The sequence below is a fragment of the Pleurodeles waltl genome, chromosome 7 (assembly GCF_031143425.1).
Source record: "Pleurodeles waltl isolate 20211129_DDA chromosome 7, aPleWal1.hap1.20221129, whole genome shotgun sequence".
Classification (NCBI taxonomy): domain Eukaryota; kingdom Metazoa; phylum Chordata; class Amphibia; order Caudata; family Salamandridae; genus Pleurodeles; species Pleurodeles waltl.
This window is the reverse complement of record NC_090446.1, coordinates 89,580,044-89,593,441: the sequence shown is the minus strand read 5'-3', so window position 1 is coordinate 89,593,441 and position 13,398 is coordinate 89,580,044. Positions and strand designations below refer to the sequence as shown.

Genomic DNA, 13,398 nt, shown 5'->3' with positions numbered 1-13,398 from the left:
TTCAGGATTACGCTGCTTCAGTATTCTGTGTCCGTACATATAATTGCAGCATCTGTGTGTTTAAGAGGAGAGCTTTGGGCACAGGCACCTTTTTATTTACAAATTAAGGACTGTGGGTAGCAAAGACTTCCATCTCTCTGGGCACTGAAGCCACTACACCTCCTGCATTAGAGATGCCTATGCTCCGGTTAGTGGAGGGTGAATGGCAATGGATGCCCCCGGGATCTGAAACAACATCCTTGTATCAATCTGGATTAGCCCACTACTGCTCGAATTTAGGAAAGAACTGAAGACTCACCTCTTTAAAGGATGCTATGCATTAACCGCTCGCAGCCCAGATACGGCTCCTATTACTTGTTGACTTATGCTTGTCTTTGACAATGTACAGTGCTATGCTGACCTTTGGCATGGCTCATACTTTAGAAATGCCACATAAATACATATGGCATTCCCAATAAAATCGTTTTTAACAGGATGTGAAATATCTGCCTTTTCAGAACTCCCTTCTCACTCTTAAAAGTGTTCATGGCATCTCTGGGACTACCTGTGCCAAAAGCTTTGTGATTGTGTTTGGGATTTGCACATCTGGCTTCACTTTCCTGCTCAGTTTAGTGTACTGAGTAGCTAATCTGTGCACTCTTGTCCTGGGAAATAGCTTTCATTTTACAGAACACAGCTTCCCAGTTATATAATCCTATTCATAATGACACGGTACTTGAGGTGCTGCGGCGCCAGTGTGCCTTGTTGTCTATCTGTCTTCTTTTACCCTGTTCACCCCGTTTCTGTATAAAATGCATTCTTTCTATTGTATGTGGCTGGGCACGAAAGAGTGCCACCAGTCTATAGAACACAGCTGGCACTGGATGTATTCCCATTCCGATCCTGGCCAGTACGTGTCCGACAAGCAGATCTTTGACATGCCTGAGGGTTTCTTCTGCATATCATGTTCATTTTCCTACCCATTGTGGGCCTCGAAAAATCATTAAAATGTTACTAGACCTGCAATTCAAGTAACTTGAATAATCTATTCCATCTAACTGTGATATACTTGACCTGTAAACGTGTCTCAAATTGTGTGATCCTAGGTAAATAGTCTACAGAGGCACTGTTTTCTTCATGCTCCCATGATTGCATCTTCAAATATGTGAGCTCAGCATTTCTGTAGTACAAAAAAACTCTTTTGTTTGATTAAGTAGACTAAAGCTTGCTGCATGCATCACAAGAATCTAGCTCACATATTGGGGACACATGACCCTTGATTTGCTTTTAGTTTACTAACAGCATTGCCATCAAGGCAGGGGTATTTCTCAGTTTGTATAAACACTCACTTTTAATAAATACATTACTAAAGCATGATGTGGTTGTATATTGTCATCTACACACAGTAAATTTCCAAGAAATGTCCAAAAACCTTTCCACTAACTTGCAGCTTTACTGATAAAACTATAAAGTGTATTAACAATATGTGAAACTTGGGTTTCAGAAAACACATCCTTTGCACATAAAAAAGTATTCTGATTTGTTTCCATCCTATTTAAATATTTGTTTCATCACACAGAAATACTAAAAATGGGGTTGGCTTTCACAACTACTGACATATATTTGGAAATGTTTGTATAATTGACTTAGAAAGGTTGTGTGTTAGGAAAAACCGGACACCATATAGCCTTTTATTTCACACTCTAAACACCAGGTGACAGCTGTTCACCTTGCAAAATGCTGGAACCCTGCAGTCAGAAGGAACATTAATTGTAAGACAAGCTGACTCTTGGCCTAAGCCTGTGAACACAGAGCACATGTGACATACAAGAGCAAGACTTAAAGGCATATTTCATTGCACCTCCTCTTTCTGACTGAGGGGAACACCTGTTCTTTGTCAACCGGCCAGATGTAGATTTTCAATGAAAACCACTGCATTGCTCTTTTGAAGAGATTTTAAAGGGAAAATATATTCCAGTCTTTTAAATACATCTCTGACTCCAAATGGTCTTAGTCTCACAATGGGGTACCTGCTCTGTACCTGTGCCAAATATAGGGGGTTATTTTAACTTTGGAGGAGTGTTAATCCGTCCCAAAAGTGATGGTAAAGTGACGGATATACCACCAGCCGTATTACGAGTTCCATAGGATATAATGGACTCGTAATACGTCTGGTGGTAAATCCGTCACTTTTGGGATGGATTAACACCTCCTCCAAAGTTAGAATAACCCCCATAATCTACATCAGAGTCCGCCTTGTTCGCCAGTATGAACCTCACTGTATTGTACACATTGTACAGTATCTCAAAATAACAAGGACATGCATTTTGGGAGCAAATATGGAGGCCTAAATATCAATATCAACAACCAAAATATTGTAAAGAGAAGTGCATGTAGGTAAATATAAATTTACTATACGTAACTCCACATCTTTGTAACTTAAATATATATATATATATATGTCATTCTAAAAGAGACCGCGCTTTAGTGCACTCATGTCTTTGGCGCTATAGCGCCTGCCTTCCACTTTGGAAGAAAGTGACTTAGATGGCCTGCAGGACAGCCTCCGTCCCCAGAGAGCACCCTATCGCCAGATGTTCACGCCCCTTCCTCCGCTCCAGGCTGCCGGACTAGCTCGGCCTTTCCGCGTGTGCGCACCTCCTCCGTTACACCCTCCCCTCCACTACCCGCCTGCCCCCCTCTGTGAGGGTCTCTGAGCGCACCTCTCTCTCCTCTTATGGGGCTTAGGTGAAGTCTGCACCTCTCTCGGTGAGGGTCTCAGAGCTCAGCTGTCTCTCCTCTTCTCCGGCTCAAGTGCCCTCTGCACCTCTCTCTGTGAGGGTCTCTGGGCTCACCTCTCTCTCCTCCTGTCTCCCCTCCTCCGGGGACTCATGTGCACTCTGCACCTCTCTCGGGGTCTCTGAGCTCACCTGTCTCTCCTCCTCCGGGGGCTCACGTACACTCTGCACCTCTCTCAGGGACTCAGAGCTCACCTGTCTCTCCTCCTCTGGGGGCTCATGTGCACTCTGCACCTCTCTCGGGGTCTCTGAACGCACCTGTCTCTCCTCCTCCGGGGGCTCAGGTGCTCTCTGCACCGCTGTCGGGGTCTCTGAGCTCACCTGTCTCGGAGCGCACCTGTCTCTCCTCCTCCGGGGGCTCAGGTGCCCTCTGCACCTCTCTCTGTGAGGGTCTCTGGGCTCACCTCTCTCTCCTCCTCCTGTCTCCCCTCCTCCGGGAACTCATGTGCACTCTGCACCTCTCTCAGGGACCTGTCTCTCCTCCTCCGGGGACTCAGGTGCCCTCTGCACCTCTCTCTGTGAGGGTCTCTGGGCTCACCTCTCTCTCCTCCGCTCTCTCCTCCTCCGGGGGATCAAGTGCACTCTGCACCTCTCTCAGGGACTCAGGGACCTGTCTCTGAGCGCACCTGTCTCTCCTCCTCCGGGGGCTCAGGTGCCCTCTGCTCCTCTCTCTGTGAGGGTCTCAGACTCACCTGTCTCTCCTCCTCCGGGGGCTAAGGTCCCACCTGCACCTCTCTCGGGGTCTCAGAGCTCACCCGTCTCTCCTCCCCCGGGGATCAGGTGCCCTCTGCTCCTCTCTCTGTGAGGGACTCAGACTCACCTGTCTCTCCTCCTCCGGGGGCTCCGGGACCCTCTGCACCCCCTCTGCTCCTGCGGTGTGTTTCTCTCTCCTCAGAATCTTGCCCGTTCTCACCTGTTTGGATGAGACCGGTTGCTTTCTGGTTCGAGCTGCCCGTAAGCCCTAGAGCCAGCCCTCCTCTCCTCCTCCTCCGCCCGGCCCCTCCTGCCCTAGCTCTCCCGAGCTCTGACGTCCTCTTCCACCACAATGGGTCGTTAGCTCTCTCTCAATACCTGGTCCCGCGGCCCTTTCACCCCGCCCGTGCACCTGCTCAATAAAGTTAGTTTAACATATTAAAGCTTTACGTCGCAGCTAAAGACTGAAGGAGCTGTCGCTGTGGGGTGACCCACACAGGGATCCGTATTTAACAGCCTCCCGAAATGTCCCCGTGTCAAGGGCCAAACCTTCACCCAGTGCCTGAATTTATTTCACAGATGCATTCCCGAGGCACTACTTTTACATGGGGGAAAAAAATCACAATCACGAGAATAAAAAGAAAAAAAACTGAGAGAGAGAGGGAAAAAAACACAGCGACACTAGTCAAAACTGTCTTAAACTGATTGAGCCCGCCTCTTACATTCATGATCCAGATGTCATCAATTATGTGCAGATCTATGACAATATCTAATATTACAAGTCTGCTGTTTCTAAGCACTATATATAGTGACACTGGAATTACACGATTCTTCGACTGCTGCTTCTTTTGCATAGTTGTGGATTTGTCGCACTTGCCACATAATCCAGTATCTACTGCACAATGTGCAGATTTTAACAAAAAAGTTTGTTTCTACCTAATATTGATCAAAAGTTACTAAAAACGTGGCGACGGCTACATGCGCAGTGGAAGGTTGTCTGCAGAGGTTATCAGGTTAGCTTTCAGTTACATATCTCGGTATTTGGTTGTTAAACTTGTACTAGTGAGGTGAAATCTTTTACCAGTCACCATGTGTACAAATGACAAAATAATGAATTTATACTATGAAAAAGTGCTGCCTTATGCGCATATTTTTTTTTTCTTACCACAGAATTCAGTCAACCCTGTCATATAATACAGTGCTCCCTACCACATAATTTCAGTGACCCTGACTATACTTCTGCCCAGTGCTTACTTTGCAAATTTAAACGTGCTGGTGCCCAAAGCTCTCCTCTTCTACACGCGGCTGCTCCAGTTAAATGTGCGAGCACAGAATACTGAGGCAGCGTAACCCTGAAGCATTGCGGACCTCATTAATCCATTTACAGCCACTCCCTGCCCCTTCAGCTCTTTCCTGCAGCTTTCTTCTTTCTCCCATTCTCTTCCTCTGCCTTTCCCATATGTGACTTTTGTTCACAGTAAATGCTGGAGGCAGAAAAGTAAGTGCTGGCCCTCTGCACCTGAAACAACAAGCATAAATTAAGCACTGTTTCTTCAATGCTTATGTGCTGTACACAACAGGTGTTACTATTACCCGAGTGGAGAAGTGTGGTTCAATGGTTAGGGCGGCAGACCCTGAAGCAGAGATCTGGCTCAAGACCAGGGTTCAAGTCCCGCTTCAGCAGGTCTTGAGCTCAATTCCCCTTGACCAGATAATTCTTGCCTCGGTGCCTAATCTAATTCATGGGTCCCACTCTGCAACTCTGGGCAATAGCTTGCTTAATCTCCACAACAGCGCTTGGATGCCTGGCTTCACCCTGGGGGTGCTCAGGAGTGGGTGCCTCACAGGGAAAAGCCAGGAGGGGTTCCATAGTGGTATGAGTACAGCGCCTTGAGACCCTAACGGGTGAGTAGTGCGCTATACAAGTGCTAATTTACATTTTTGTGCCTCTTAATTTACCCACCTCAGAATGATTAAAGGCTGCACTGGTCTTGCTGGGATTTGTATTGCAAAACGCTATTCACCAAAATACGTGAGGTTTTTACTTTGCTTCGCCTATCTTTTTCTGTGTGGGGGTCTGTGTCCTGCCTGCAAATTCTCTACACATGTAAGTATACGTTTGAATTGCACTTGTGGGAGGGACAGAGGGGAGTGGCTGGAAAATGGGAAATATGACTATTAAAGGGAAGGAGTTGAGGGAGGAGTTAGGAGTGATTAAGGGAGGATTATTGCGGGGTTTAGGGCTGTGGTGTGCACCCACCTACAAAACTGTTAGCCCAGTCCTATTCACAAACTGCATTTCCAAAGTTACCACAGCGAAAAAAAGACCCAAATAGTAGTAAATGTACTCCAGGTCAGAGCTGGTGTAGTCCAGCATGACACATGGCCAATCATTAGTATTGCAGCACTCCCCCATGGAAAGTAAAGAAGGCAGGGATTTAAAACAATCATAGGTAATAATGTTAAATTGAATCATGTAAAATAATTAAACATATGAATATATTTAATTTAATGCTAACAAGATATCTAAAAATAAAACATTTTTTACTTTATCAAAACTTATTTTAAAAACATTTTGATTTTAAAAATAAATGTAACTGACTTTTTTTTTATTAAAATAAAAACAATATTTTTTATTAATTATATGGATCACTTTCAATATTTAATAATGATTAATTTACAACAAAAATATATTTTGAAGCTTTATGTGGGACTTTTTATATAAACTTTCGAAAAATCATTTTAATTTAGTTTACTATATTTACATTAATTATTTAATCTAATATTAAGTTAATAGTGCTGTTGCATTTTCTATTTTATTTACTTTACACTACAAATAAAGATAACTCATTACTTTCATTCGTAAAATAAACATATTTTTACATTATTTTTCAAGTTTAATAAACTTTTTTACTTTGCCCTATACTTTAATGGGGCACAGATCTCCCGGTGGTATATTATAGGGAGAATTAAAAACATTTATTAAACTTGAAAACATTAATGTAAATTATTTCATGTACTTATTTAAATGTAGAAAAGAAAATGCTACAGCACAACTAACACATTTAAATTAAATGATTATAAAATACTTTAATTTACTATTATTTCTAATGGGATTCCCTTTTAAGTCCCTGGCTCCATTAATTTTAATGGGACTGTGTTGAGGTATTAGTGGTTGGCCATGTGTGGTGCTGAAATTACTAATGCTCCTTTTTGGCACTAGTAACTTGCATTTATAAATTTAGCTACACCCCTGCTTCTAAAGGTAGAGCTATGTAAGCGTACACGTTTGAGTAACTTTACACTCGTAAATGGTTAATAGACAGAAGTGGTTAAGTTAATCAAAAATGTAAGAGAAAGCTTGTGCTTTTAAAATTCAAACAAATGTAAGCTACCTTTGCCAATACCCCTGCTTGTGTGTAGGATATATACATTGGGTCAATGGTTTAATAAACTCTCCTCACTTTCACCCAGACTACTCTCTTAAATTCAGATGGACTTACGTGAAAAGTTACTCAGGTACTACTGACTTAACGCTTGGAATAGCTGATTTTAGGTATGGCTTTGCAGCACAGCTCTGCAATTTTATTGTTTAAAATATACATGGAGTGGGCATTATCTCCATGCAAAGGAGCATTTCCATCTCACCTCATGGTATTGGCCGTTTGATGTATCATTCAGCCACCTCTGGAGTGCTTGCATTGCAGCGCATGAAGGGCTATTTTAGATGTCAAAGTACTATGAATCATCACATTGCATGAATTATTCAATATATGTATTGTATGGAAAAAAAATCATTTTATTTCCCGTGGGAGGCTCTTTTAAAATGTCTTATACAGGACACAAAATGTATGCCAGACCTATTGACATTGCTAATGGGCCCTCACGCACCTGAGTCGGGTAGCAAAAGACTTCCATCCCTTTGGGCACTGAAGCCACTGCACCTGCTGCACTAGAGATGCCTATGCTCCTGTAAGTGGAGGGTGGATGGCAATGGATGGACCGAGATTTTCTACCAGTTTAGAACATGTTGTAGGATATAGCCTTCCATCCATGTCCTTATTGCTGAGATGAGCTGGGGAGGTGGAAGGTGTAACACTTTTAATCTAGCTGCACTAGCAATGCGTTTTGGGGTTTTGACTGCATGACAATAGCAGCAAAACACAAAAGCACTTTTGTGACAGAGACTGGGTATTTATATTTATTAATTTACAGTAATGAAACACATTCTTTATATGGAGTAGGTGGACTTGGCCCTCGCTACAGGTTCATCCCCAAACATTTTGCCTTCACCCTCCTGGTTTCTGAATCCGTTTTTGATGACTTTAGGATTCTGAGCACTTTGCCACTTCTAACCAGTCCTAAAGTGCTTGTGCTCTGTCCCTTAAATGTGGTGGAGGGGCTTACGCCCAATTGACACATTTTATTTACATATAAGTCCTTAGTGAAGATATATGTAACCAGGGCTTGTAAATTAAATGCTACTAGTGGGCCGGCAGCATTGATTGTGCCACCCACTTACGTAGCCCTTTAAATATTTCTCATGCCTACCACAACAGCCTGTGTGTGCAGTTTTGAACTGTCATGTCAACTTGGCCAAATTAACCTTTTGCTAGGTCCATACCTTCCTTCTCAACCTTAGGGTAGGCTTTAAACAGCCCATAACGCAGGTTGAGGTGTTTTTAAAAAGTTGGGCATGTACTTTTAATTTTTACATGTCCTGGTAGTGAAAAACTCTTAAATTAATTTTCCATTACTATACGGTTTACCTCTCCCATAGGATCACACTAGGTTACCTTATTGCATCTAATAAATGATAACTTTCAATTAGGAGAAGGTGGGAAAGTTGAGTTTGGTCTCTAAGAGATTGCAATTTATAACCCTCCTTAATTGTAAAGTTTGAGTTTAAGTCAATATTCTGAAAATGATACTTTTAGAAAGTTGGCAATTTCTTGCCCTGATTATTTGGTGCCTTTTAGTCTCTGTATCCTGTGTTACATGACTAGGTGTAGCCGTCAGTTGGTCTTTGTGAATTACTCCCAGACAGTGAGAGTAAGGGGGAAAAGTTATTGTAAGGGTGGGCCACCTCTGTCAGGATGAGGGGAAGAGCTCTCACCTGCCACACCTGCACATCACAAAGGCTTTGCCTCAGCAGCAGACAAGCTGGAGCCAGAGCAGGGAGGATGGGAATTCCAGATACCTATGTAGGGGAAGGACTCCAGAATCTCATCCCACTTCAAAGTGGGCACTAGGTAACAATAGCAGACCCTCAGAACAAGATTCAGAAGAAGGATTGCTGTGCTGGTGCAAGAAGACTGCTCTGCTGCCTGAGTGAGAAGGACTGGACCTGCATCATGAACCAAGGACCACCGGAGTGGCTAGTTGGCGGGCCTCCTGATCAGAGTCTCAAGGACAGAACAGGCTCCAACCATCTTAAACTGTGCACCTGGACTCCACCTGGTGGGTATCCTAACCCTACCAAGTGCCCACTCCCCAGCCCTGGACCCTTATACGTGGGGATAAAGGTACTCTGCCAGTCTGGCTATCGTCCCCATCAGAACTGACATGGCGCAATGCAAAGCGAAACAATGCAAATCCCCACCGCACAGCTGCCAGCCATATCAATATAGACGCCAAAAGTCACCAATGCACGCCGCTGCAAAGCCCCACAAAGCTCACTGGAACCAATGCAGACCCACGCAAAGCCACACAAAGCCTTTCAAAGCAAAGACATGAAGACCACACACCAAGAAAATAAGGTACAATCCTCAGGGGGCCAAGCATGGCCCTGTGCTGGCCTGTGCTCCTTTGTGATAGGCCTAAACTTGAGAATTTGCTGTGGTCCAGCACGACCAGTTGACCTCAGTTGGTGCTTTGCAACTTTTGGCCCCATTTGTATCTAAATCGTTAATGTAGCATAGCTCCTGTTCTCCTAATTGAATTCTTGTTGTTTTGGTATAAAACTTACTCTATTTTTCTAAATTTGTGTGGGATTTTTCTTGTGTTGTGTTTTCACTTTATTTCTGTTTGTTTGCTTCAAAAATACTTTACAGATTGCCTCTATGTTAAGCACTTTTGTACCAAGCTACGAGAGAGTTAAGCACATGTTAATTTAGTGTCTTTTAGTGGTTCACTCTGACAGGAATTGTGTCTCGTGTGTGACCAGTGTTTCACCTCACTCGACCAATAACCAAATTTCTTTGATTCTGGAGCCAAAGCGCTTTAGATCCAACAATTTCCTAGGCATTTATTATTATTAACTGACCAGGTACTCATTTCACTGACTTTGGAAGGATGAAATGCTGAATTGAGACTGTTGATATGGGAACCTCTTAGATGCACAACTCAGTTTTGCAGTCAGTGCTCATGTCACAGAGGTGTATTTAAGCATATTTGCAAAATTCCAATGTTAAGATATAACATGTAAATTACACAATGTAAAACCAGTATATGTGAAGAATAAATGTATTTTCATCTGGCTCATGAAGGGTTGGACTGGGACCCAAAAGCAGTCCTGGTCAATTTTGTTACCTTTGCCACAGTACTGATTGGAGTGAGTGAGTGCAGCAAGCACTGTGGGGTTCTAGACCCCTATTCTCCATCATCTATTTTCCGCATTCCACGTCTTCTTCCACTCTGCCCAGTTCTCTTCTGCTCTCTTATCCTTTCCCTCCAATGATGGTGTCTCATATAGATCAGGGCAATCGGCACGACCTAGGTAATGGGAACTGAAAACATTTCACTCTTTAAAATAAACCTCCACTATTTATAAAATAGAAAGAAAACTACCAGAACACACAACTGAAACAAAGATAAGAGAAAAACACGGAATTAGCACATGATACATGTGTTACTCATTTAGAAGGACAATAACAGACCACTTTTTAACAACATGATGCATTAATTAGCAGACCTCACTTGCAGACCCACAACCTTTTATATGCTTTCATAGAAGTTGTTAAGGGCTTAAGAGTTTAAAAAATCTTACTTTTTTGAGGTACATTAGTAAAGTGCCAACCCGCAGTTAAGACAACGAACCAGGATTCTGTGCTTTCGTTTTCTTGTTAGTTGGAGCTGATGTTTGTGCTCATCAGGTTAAGCCTAAGATTTTTGGAAGAGAGTGACTTCTAGTTGTCCATGACTGAAGTAGAAAACCTTGTTGAGAGTGTGACATCACCTTTCCATTTTTGTAAACCTCTTATGTAACTGTTCTGCCTTCGATATACTCGTCCACATAGCCACATGCATGCATACGGCCACTGCCAAACTCAGTCACCCACATGTGAACCCACAAACACCCAGCATTCAAAAAGTTGTTCAGGTGTGGTGTCAGCCAAGACCTTTTGATTTGAGTCAAATTAATTCAATTATATACTTACATTTAGAGGTTTTCAGTTAGGCCACTTCCGGTTTTGGTTTGTTATTGTGGCATTCATATTTTTCTTCCGCCCACTACTGCATGCAGCATGGTGCAGTGTCTCCATCCACTTCAACTCAATGGCTAAATTCGCTATGAGTAATGGCATCCTGCCCTTTCAAAAGGCGCACATTTATACAAAAGTTCCCTTAAGTGTCGGGGACTACCATGGCAATGTATGTTGGCTTAGACAAAAATACTTTTGCATGTAGTCTGTATCTTCTTAAGGTTGACGAGGGCCTGCAAGCCTTTCCAACAGTAACATTTTGCTAAAACATGAACAGAGAAGACAAGCATTGACAAAGCCAAAACAATGACGCCCAACCCCAGACATATTTTGCTTTGGCAATGCTTGTTTTAATTACCTTCTGCTGTCTGCTCTCGCCGCCTGCATGGGTCCTGCTCTTGCTTGTGGCTCCTGCCTGCCTCCCTAAGACTGCTCCATATTGGACCAGCCTGCAGCTGCTGTAGCTATTCTAAGACATGCTTACTGTGATCTGTGGCTGAGGCCACCTCACACACAGTGTGTTTGACAGAGCAGAGCCCTCCACCATCCAGCCATAACACAGTGAAATGAGGCGCAGAGCCGTCTGCCTCTGGAGTAATAGGCTGGTTCTGGAGAGAACTGGCAGGGTCCCTCTTTTGCATGCTCGTGGCTAAGGCACAATTCAGGGCCTCTTTTTGGTTGGAAAAATCCCATTTGTGTTATAGGCAACACCAGCCGCTGAAAGGCATAAACCGGCTCCGAAGAGTCCGGATGACTAGCCTAGTCCAACCATGTGAACACAAAGAGTATTACACAGCTGCAGACCAGAGTATAGACCCATAACAGTTATGGTGAGGTGTGCACTAGGGTTATTACTGTATATGCTAATTACCCCCCTTGCAGTTTTTAGGACTTGTGCATATTCAAGTATATAAAATATTGAATGACGTGAAAAATATAACTCACTAAATTGCCGGTCCTTGCTCTCTCTTTCTCTTCTCCATTCAACCCCACCCCCAACAGATACAGTAATCTCCATTGCTTGGCTATTGGGAGACTACACAGTTGGTGGCACTTATCAGGTTTAGAGGTACACACCTCTCACTATTATACTAGTGTAAGTGCTACACACCCCTATCCTAATATATGCACTTACCAAACAGGATCCTTCTATTCGCCCATAACTGCGTGGTAAAAATACAAGAATCTGTGAGTTCTTGGAGGGATGTTTGTGTGTCACTGTTACACTAGAGGGAAACCCTTGAAAAAATGACCCTTTTCCCAAGAGAGATTTTGCCGTTATGTAGTGTCACCACATGAGTAGCTGATTTGAAGACATTTAGCTTAGGGCTTAAATACATGTCCTGCCCTCCTAAGCTAGTTATTAAAAGGTAGCCTAAAAGAATGCTTTCCTCAGTGTGACCCGGCTGACCAAATATCATAACTGAACTCCTTACTGACTGGAAGCCTGATTCTTGTTTAGGTCCCCTGAAATGTACATGTGCCAGGCCTCTTTACCAAGTATGGTGAAGTCTAATGCCCGACGGAAACTTATTTGGGCCTGAAGAGTCTTTCTTGGGCTTTGGAGCTGCAGGAACCAGCTCCCCAGCAACACGGTCAAGCCAGAAGAAAGAGTGTTTGGTGATGAAAAAGCAGACTCGATTTCATCTGGTGTGAAGTAAGTCGATTTAATACAGGACCACCACACACATCTGTCAGCATGGCTGCTCCCACTAACAATACATCAACACTCAATTCAATACCAATATTCCATCCTCTCTGCATTCCACCTCATGCCAACATTCCATTGCCTGGTCTAAACACCACATCACTTTTTCTCTCGGAACAGAACAAATGGAGAAGGAAAGGAACTTACATACTACAGAGGCGGAGTAAAACATCTTAAATCACAGAACGCAATACAAACGTAATCTTATAATGCAGAATAACCTGCACCCAAAATAATAGAATACAAATAAAAAACACAAACAAATGATAAACTTCAATCTGCAAATTACGTTTAGTCAAACTATACAGGTAGATACAGTGGAGATGTGAGCAGAACTAAAACTTTACAAAAACAAATTTTAAACTTGAAGCTTCAAATTACCTTTAGTCAAACTATATAGATACACAGGTAGATACTGTGAAAATTTACAACACTAAAATACAGAATTAGTTCTGAACGAATACAGCAGAAGCAGTTCTGATCATAAAATACCATTCACTTTCTAAATAAAAGAGGAATCTATCTGTCCCTGGTGCTTCTGCGAATCATGGTATAACTGGTTTTCGAAACATCACATAGTTGTGGAATTGAATAAATGTTGGAATCAATAGTGGAGTCACTTATTCAGCCATGCCCTCACATTTTACAACTTTCCCTACATTCCATCAATCAGTACCATTAACCCTGATGGCATTTCCACATACTTGGTCCAGCACACATGGTTCACTACATTTCTTATCTCCTTTTTTTACATAGGCCCCCTTCTTGATATTAACTTAGGGCCTGATATACAAAG

At 42.9% G+C, this 13,398-nt stretch overlaps 1 protein-coding gene across 2 annotated transcripts in view; it reads right to left on the bottom strand.

The window, feature by feature from the left end:
* Positions 1-3,730, bottom strand: part of SCNN1A (sodium channel epithelial 1 subunit alpha) — an 84,429-nt gene extending 80,699 nt beyond the window's left edge. Inside the window, exon 1 of one of the 2 annotated variants that reach the window (XM_069243125.1) lies at positions 3,598-3,730. The gene's annotated coding sequence lies outside the window, so the exon portion shown is untranslated. Of the gene's footprint in view, positions 1-2,909; positions 2,940-3,597 lie in introns of those variants that run through there. The other variant, XM_069243126.1, reaches the window with a different exon arrangement.
* Between the last annotated feature and the right edge of the window lie 9,668 nt (positions 3,731-13,398).